Source organism: Bidens hawaiensis, unplaced genomic scaffold, assembly GCF_021521415.1.
Source record: "Bidens hawaiensis isolate Kalapana, Puna unplaced genomic scaffold, B.hawaiensis_p1.1 tig00001087_1, whole genome shotgun sequence".
Lineage (NCBI taxonomy): Eukaryota > Viridiplantae > Streptophyta > Magnoliopsida > Asterales > Asteraceae > Bidens > Bidens hawaiensis.
This window is the reverse complement of record NW_027491062.1, coordinates 1,876,764-1,886,232: the sequence shown is the minus strand read 5'-3', so window position 1 is coordinate 1,886,232 and position 9,469 is coordinate 1,876,764.

The following is a 9,469-nucleotide window of genomic DNA, read 5'->3' as shown; positions in this document are numbered from 1 at the left end:
GACGTTGAGTAATCGTCTTTAACAATACAATTTATGTAAGAACATAATATGTTATGAAGTTCAACACTTATTCCAATGATCATCATTAACTTGGGAATCAAATCCATTATTATAACCGAATGTAAATATACCAATTTGGAATAATATGCTTGCTATCTTATTAGCTAAGCCATAGATCATGCAAACATGAAGTTGCGATCTTCATAACCATTTAGACGATGCATCGATTTTCAAAACACCAAATGGTATCATTTTAGGATATACGTATCCTATCTCAATTCCATAACATCTAGGGATTTACGCCCACCTTCAATTGGTAAATAAATGATTTCCCTTGAGAGCAATATACATGTATAATTATTATGAAGAATAATTTGGTTCCTCAATATATTTCACATCATTGACTCAGTGTGGTCTAACCGGTCGTGCCATTAGATAATCATGATCCATAAAATTTAGGTTTATGATCGTATATGTAGTATGCTTCTTTAGTGCAAGATTATAAATATGAAAGAACATTGTATTATCGTTTCAAACGATCATGTGATTTCACTTTTGTATTTTCACATATATAATCAATCTTTTTGCCACATGTGGTGGTCGATCTCATTATTACTAATTATTAGCATGAACAACGTTATAATTCCAATAGTCGATCTCATTATTAATATAATCATTGTTACAAACTTTCTATTATGTCCATGATCGCAGCAATCAGTGCGTATTCACATTCACTTCTGGGAATGATATCAAAACAAACACTTTTCATCGTTTATTCATAATTTTCTCGAACGTAGATATAAAATCACTTCAAACGTTTCATACGTTTTAATGATATGCTACTTCAGGAGCATATTTGAGGCTTGACAAATGAAAATGGTCTTATTCATGTTTTTCCTCATAATTAATTTTCTCTTTATATAACAAGTATTGAGAAAGTAATTACATGAATGAGTCATGTAAAATATATCATGCAAATATTTTATAACCTTCAATAATGAGATTTGATGAGTGTGACACTTCGAGTGTCATATCTAAGCACGTTTATACTCGTTCATGACAGTCATAATAAGTATTAACTTTAATTTGGCTGTGCATATAAATAAACAATATATCAAATTACACATGAATACATGATGCACTAATATATCACTATATAAAACGAGTTATAATAAAGTTTATGAAAATGTTGTTCCTTAGATTTTATTGATAGATGCAAGGGGCAAATAAGAGAAACAAATCAAGAACTTACAAATTAATTTAAAAAAAACATATACACAAGTCTCGTGAAAATAGAGCATACATATACATACGTGCTACATCCTTTAGAAACTTAAAAAAAAACATCTTATTGGTTGCTTGAAAAAGAGTTTTAATCATAGAATTAAATCTGACCCATAAACAGGATTAGAAACAGTTGATCAAATTTTCCAAAAATAATTATTTAGACACCAAATCTAAATTTTAATCAAATATTCACATTTAATATCTAAATAAAATTATATAAGTTTCAGATTTAAATTTATCAAATCGTTAAGTCATCTTCAAAAAATCAAGTCATTAAATCTATTTTTGTAGATCTTTTATCAATTTATAAAATCTTCTGCAAATAAATATATTCATCTTAAGGATTCGACCTATTTGATTAATATAAATCTATGATGAACATATATATACATATTTTACTAAATTCAAATTTATATACAAAGAAAACTTTGTTTTTAAATCAACCACAATAATATATGTATTATTTAATGTGCTTTGGGTGTACTACATAACTATAGATATGACTAACTAATAAGTTGTAAACACAAGTAGAAAACGATAGTCAGTTTACAAGTAGAAAACGATATTCGAAAAAAAAAAACTAATTTATGTGATCACATACTCAACTAATAAGATTCAAGAATAAAAACGTTTATATGATCACCATAGTCAATAAAAGGGCTAATTTACACTATTTGTCCATAGTTCTTGAACAACAAAAATATTAACATGAAACTTTTGTAAAATACGAAATCAATTTTCCGAAGCTAATGGAAGAAAAAACGAATACTATATAAAAAGATATTACCATATAACTATCATATAATTCAATTGAAGAGATATTACCACATAATTGAATAACTATTTTAAGTTATGGGGTGGTGCAATTGAAGGAAACTACCACCTCCGCTATCTATTATGTACAACTATTTTCAAATAGTTGAGGAGAAATTCCACGAAGTTCTCATAACGCCTAGTTATATTATATATAAAAGAACAAAATAAAAGAAAAGTTTATTAATTACGTAACGACAATTATATTTCAAATAACATTATGTTATTTTAATAAAGAGCTTATAATCGCTTAATTAATAAGCGTATTGACTATTGAGAACATACATATAAATGTTGAATACCCCAAACCCGTATAGATTATAATATAATGAATTTAAGAGAAAACATAATGAATCTTTAATGCAACCCAAAATTACATTAATTATAATATGGTTTATGTTTGAGAAAATAAAGAACAATGATAAGTTAATATCGACATACCTTATGTTGTGTGATCTAACTTCAAAAGCAATTCGTGCTGATAACGTGTTGTGAAACTAGCCTAATAGCAAACCAATAGAGATGAACATGTAGGAAGACAGATAGAGATTTCATTAATTAGGTGTGTGATACAGGGAGGTACATTGAGATGTATATATAGAATAGGAAAACTTGGAAAGAAAGCTAATCTATATTAGGTATTAATAACCATAATATTAATATATTTATAACAGATCAATATATTTTTATGGATTTCCACATGAGCCAAACAAAATAATTATAAGCTTATCTAATATTAACCTTAAGCCCAAGTAAATTAATTACTTATAAACCCAAGTGTAAAATCCAATAATAAATCCAAAATAACATTAAAATTAAATCGAGCTCGCACTCCCGCGTCACCTAACTCGTTTAATCTCTAACGTTATTTCCTCGATCGACAAGTTAATTTAATAACATTAAAATAACCAACAATCCTCCCCCATTTTAGTGATATCCATGATTAACTTAACCATCATCACAAAACACAAACGCTACGCATAAATGAAAATGCCCTATGGATTGAATTTTCATCTTAGTATTTACGCGTTACAAATATTAAAATATCTTGGGTGTCACTATGGATTGAACCAAAGTTATCCATTTTTAATACTTGTAGGTAAATACACATGCGTTTTCAGATCCAAAATCCACTTGACACTATATTTTACTAGCCTGTGTTCTAATCCTTCAAAGAATATATCAAAGCTCAAGTCCAAAGCTTCTTGTAGCGGCTAAACTTCATATTCTTATAGGTAGTTCATTATTCTCGCACCTGCACTGCAATCGATCAACGAACTATTAAGAAGCTACACTTCAACCTCCTTTATCTCGCTGTCCGAACACATACCTTGGGATGATTATATTAATGTGTTCCAATATCGTGATAACAAGCTTGCTTCATTGAATTCGGCATCTAACGTTGTATTATATGTGAATTGGGTGTCTTGACATAAAATATTAAAATGGACATTAAACAGATCCTCATAGCTGATTTATTCACGGGATCTCTTCATAACCTTTTAGTTAGATCATCAGCAAAATTATACTCAGATATTATAAACTCAACAGATATCACACCTTGCATGATGAGCTTATGAATCATGCTACGTATAATATATAATCGTCTAGACTTTTCATTATACACCTGACTATAACTCTTAGTCAGCGTTATCACACCAAATAGATTTTGGTGATATCGGTTTATCATAATGGAATTTCTTAGTCATTCAACCACTTTTATCAATTGTTGCAAATGCTAGAAACTAGTATTCCATTGTCAAGTGATGCGCATTCGTTCCTTAATTACCTAAGAACTGAAACCTCCCTTTATGAAAGAATACATAGGATAATTTCAACTTCCCCCAGATCATTCATATCAAACTTAGAAGACAATATTTGTTTTGTCTTATTAATCACTCAAACCCGAATAAGATAACAAGCAATTGACATTTTCCGTCTAGATTCTATTTTTCTTTTCAGTCACACCACGCTTCTTATGGTATATATGAAACCTTAAATGGTTTTCTTGTAATTTTGTTAATTCACAAGTATGACAATTCTTTTAATGCGTATCAAAAGCCGGTAGATATTAAATTCATTTTAGACGTTACTTTTCACATGACCTAACCTGACATGTCACAATATATAAACGTAATATACCCTGCTTTATGATGATATCGTGCAAACGGATTCAATACCGAACGGGACATTAAAACTAATTTTAACATTTCATTATACAAATATCCAAATCCAAAAGATCTCATGTGTAAGATAAAATATCCAAACTAATTTTAACGTGTTTCTTCAGATATTATTTAAAACAACCCAGACAAGAGATTCTTTTTAATTCATAAAACGTACAACACATAATCTAAAAAAAAAGTTTTTCAAAAGTCAATACAAGTCAAACTTTTACATTTCACATCCTAAGTACAGATCCATCTTCATCTGATTTGAATTCTTCAAACCATCTCAGATCCTTACATACATGACTCATATCACTGAGTCTATTCACCATGCAAGCATGTCATCCTATACATAATAGGATTAAGGATTAAACAACAAATAATTCTCAACTGAATTATTATTAGAATCCATTGAACTTTTGACGTCCAATAACAAACTTGAAACTGGGCTTGGTTCATTTCACACCCAATGGGCTTTCCTTACTTGTGTACTTTTAGTGATTGATTCTTTTATTTCATTCAAATTACAAAATAAATTTTGTTTCCTTAAATCCAATCCAGTTTTTTTTATTTCACAAATAATTAACAAGTCCCTAGTGACTTATTGAATCAACTGCAAACTCATAGGTTATGTCAAATTTAAAGTAGAATTAATAAACATACATGTTGTAGCATGCGGGTCTTTTGACCCACTTCATTCGACAATCTTTTGAGAAGTCCGGGTTTGTCACATCTCCAACAAAACTAGTTAGGCTTCTTTTGAGATAATATTATCCGGGTTAAAGTTTCGTTTATTTTTCGTCGACCATACTCAATTTAATCCAAAAGTCAATAACCAAAATTAATATACGTTGATTAAAAACAAATTGGAACTCAAAGCCAATATGATTAAAAATTGAAAATAGGTTCGTTGACTTTCAAACAAAACTAATATTTGTTGAAATCTCCAATCAAAAGGCAGAACAAAACATAAATTATATAATGATAATTATAACCACCATTGACCAAAAAGTCACCATTGATCCACAAATGCTTAAATGCAAATGATGCTTCAGAATATAAATATATATTTGTTGTAAGCACACTACTCGGTAACCTTTTCTGGCCAAAAGTTTTAGTTTGATTTTGCTTTCATTTATTTCTTTCTTGCAAAATAATATTCGTGAAGAATCACTAACCAAACAAAGTACTTATTCTTATTTTTCATACACTTGGTTAATAATATTCGTGAAGAATCACTAACAAAACAAATAATGTAACTGGCTGGAAGTTTGGGCTTGAAAAATTTTTATTGCTTAATAATTTTTTACTAAGAAATTTAGGCTTGAATAATTTGAGCTTTATCATTTGACATTTGTAAAACTTCCACTAAATCTTGGTTATGGAACGGTTAAAAGGTAGTAGGCTAGGTCATTTAACCATAGTTTATAAAATCGTGGGTCGGTTTGATTTTGTCAGGTAAGTAAATGTGAATAACTATAGCCAACCTACTAATTTTGGTTTTCTAAAAGAGACAACGTATCCATAAGTTTTTTGTTAGGCTCGGTTTTAGCGGCGAAGTTAATTAGGTTATAGGTCGGATGGTTCGGTTTTAGCAATGAAATCTATACAGATTTATATATGTTGCAAAAAACGCACCAAACAAAATAAATTATATATTTTTCAATCTTAATAAATTAATAAGAAATGAAAATGATTACAATACATAATTAAAAATAATTGAAAGGACACAAAAAACTAGTTTAATAACTTTTTATTTATATACGGGTCGGTGTCATTGTCAATGATCCAAATGACCGTTAAAAGAATTCAATTGTTGTTGATATACGAAAACAATAATATATTTATAATAATCTGGATTTTATAGCATGGACATGGTGCTTAATCGAAATTTCTGGCAATCTCTTTATATCATATCTTCTTTATAAACAGTTTTCTCAAATGCCAAACGCATTATTAAATGATAATCAAACTATTTATAATTTACTATAAAACGATTACAATAAAGTGGCAGGCAAACGGGCAATAAGCTGCGCCGCAACCCCCTTTTGAATAGGAAAGCCAATCCTGCCAAAAACGAAGCTTTGAGACCTAGAAGCTGAGTACGGCGCACTGAACCCTACTCAAAAATTTCACAGCCTCTGGGGCCAGAAAACCAAATGTATTAAAAGCAAATGGTGAAAGACATGTTGATTATCTAAACAGTTTTTACCCTTTAAATACACACATGGAACCCGAATGAGAATTTCTAGCACGTCAATTTCGGGTGAGAATTTCTAACTGGTCATGTTAGAGGTGAGAATTTCTAACACCTCACAACTTTATAATTATTCATGTAGGTTTTAGTATTATCTAAACAAAGTCTAGCTAGAATGCTAGATTTGGGTAAAACTCATAATCATGTTTATTTTAAACGAGTGGTGTTCAAATTTATTTTCAATTTGTTCATTTTTATAATCTACAAAAGGATATGTTCTCTTATCTCATAACTTAACCGACCGAGTATTTTATGTCAAATATGAAAAATTGGTAAAGCTTCAAGAATTAGCTCCAGTGAAGATTGAAGAGGTATGCACCCGTCTTAACATCGAGCGGGGCGGGTCAACCCACAAGATATAGACAAGAGGCTTGAAATCAAGATGTCATGAAGGCACAAAGCCAAAACCTATGCGCATGGCGCATATCACATATGCTCACGCATATCACATATGCTCACGCATCACATATGCTCACGCGTATCACATGCTCACGCACCATATATGCTCACGCATATCACATCTGCGCGTGGAGCATCTGCGCGTGGCGCATATCACATATGCTCACGCATCATATATGCTCACGCATATCACATCTGCGCGTGGCGCATCTGCGCGTGGCGCATATCACATATGCTCACGCATGAAACATCTGCGCGTGAGAATAAAGAGAAGACCTCGCGCATCCTCAGGATAGGCGCATATCACACATGCACATAACCAACCTCGTCCTTATCCAAATCAGGATAAGGACAACCCTGATTGTGCTCATCAGACAACCTTCCAGAATGTATCCTTTAAGGAATAAAGAATATGCTGATGTTGACAGCTGCCAATGAAAGGTGGACAACTCAGCAAAACCCATGTGCTACCACGTGATTGCACATGGGTCAGGTGAAATACCTTGGTCAGAGAATAATCAATGAAAAAGCACCAGGTGTCCTAAGGACACGTGGCGCGAAGCAATAGGAGGAGGCCAAAAAGGCCCTAATGGGATCTGAGCCCAATCATTGGAAACCCTAACACTATAAATACCACACCACCTCCACAAGGGGAGGTAAGCAAGAAAATATACTCTAAATCCTTACTCACTCTCAGATTATTATTATTCTCCTACAATCTCTTATTCTCACACCGGAGGGTTACCCCAAAGAGGACCCCTCTGTCCCTTTCTGAGGGGTAAGTTCACGGTGCTGCTCATTTTGTAGGTGGAAGAATTCATACTCCGGAGAACCATCGGTGATATAGCATACTCATACCCGAGGAAAGTTGATCGTCTACCAGTGAGCCGATCCACGTTTCTTCATTGGCACCATCACCTGTTACAACGGCAACAAAACCACTATCTCATCAGTTCTCTCTGAAAATCTTCACCATGGTTTCCGGTGTTCGAAACAGCGATCAAGTTCTGGAGGATAATGAGCTTGAGGATGTTAATGAGGGACAGCAGTTTCTGAGGGCGCCGCGTGATACTGCGCGCACCACCAGTAACCATCCCTTCATCACAACACCTCATAGCCAGACTGAAACTCCTCCAGACAATCTCACGTTCCAGAATCTGACTGGCGCAAAACAAAAAGGACCAATGGGTCCGGAAGTTGAAACCAATGACCCTAAAGAATGGCTCATAAACGAACAACGGCGTTTAATGGACAAATACAATGAGCTGGTCAAACACAAAAAGCTAGCCGACTTAACACAAAGGCTCGCATTTGATAAGTAAACCATTCAGGGAACAACAAAAAGGGCGCGCGCGCCGGAAGATGGTCACTCTGTTCACACCGAACACACTGATTTTAGTGATGAAGAAGTGCACAGCATGAGGAAGACGCGAGATACTCATGCAGGAGGCTCACAGCTCCGCGCGCACATGAACATAGCGCCTGGAGCCAAAGCCGATATGGATCTGTACACACCGTACAACCCACCAGCGAGAGGGCAAGTGGACGTAACCACACCATACAGGCCAGCCATCTTGGTGAAGCATTCAAAATTCACTGAGCGCATCGCGAAGGCTCCCATTCAACACAAAACCAAGATGCCAAGTGGTTTGGGCAAGTACGATGGCACAACAGATCCAGACGATTTCTTACAAGGTTTTTACAACACTGGAAACCTAGAAAGCTGGATGATGCCAACATGGTGTCATATGTTTGCTCGCTGCCTCACGGGCGCAGCGCGTGTCTGGTTCGAAAGCTTGCCGACTGGACAAATCGATGGGTTCGAAGAGCTATTGGAGAAGTTCCAGGCTCACTTTGTACAGCAGCGCAGACACACGCGCGACCCCGATGACATCATGCACTGCGTGCGCAGGAATGATGAAACCATTGAAGACTACATAACTCGTTTCAATCAAGAATCTCTTGCAATTGGAGGTATCACTGAACAACTCTTGCGCGTGGCCTTTATACAAGGTGCGCGCAGTGATCAACTCCGCAGAGCTCTCGTGAGCAGAGATGGCATGCCAACCACTTGGGCTAAGCTTATGGAAGCATCGCGAGTCTTCGCGCGAAATGAAAAACAAATTGCCCAAGATAGAGCAAGAGATAGAGGGCATAAAACAGAAGCACCACGCAACAATGAAAGGAGGGGCAAACAAAACTCCGTATAGTCTAGGTTGCAACAAACCAGTTTTTCTCCCGCAGAAAAGCAGGCGCAACCAAGTTCACCCCAGCCCCAAAAAGACATTTGTAATCGCGGAGAAAGTGACAAGAGGGAAGGCGGCAGAGAGCCTAACAGACCTCTACCAAGAATATGGACTCCCCTCACTAAAACGCCTTCACAAGTGTTAAGCATAGAGAATGTCCAGTTTAAAAGCCCCAAGCCATTACTCCATAAGGGACCACCAAACAGTGGCAAGTATTGTGAGTTTCACAAGTCCACAGGGCACAACACCGATGCATGCCACCATTTGAAGGATGCGATTGAAAGAGATGTGAAATCAGG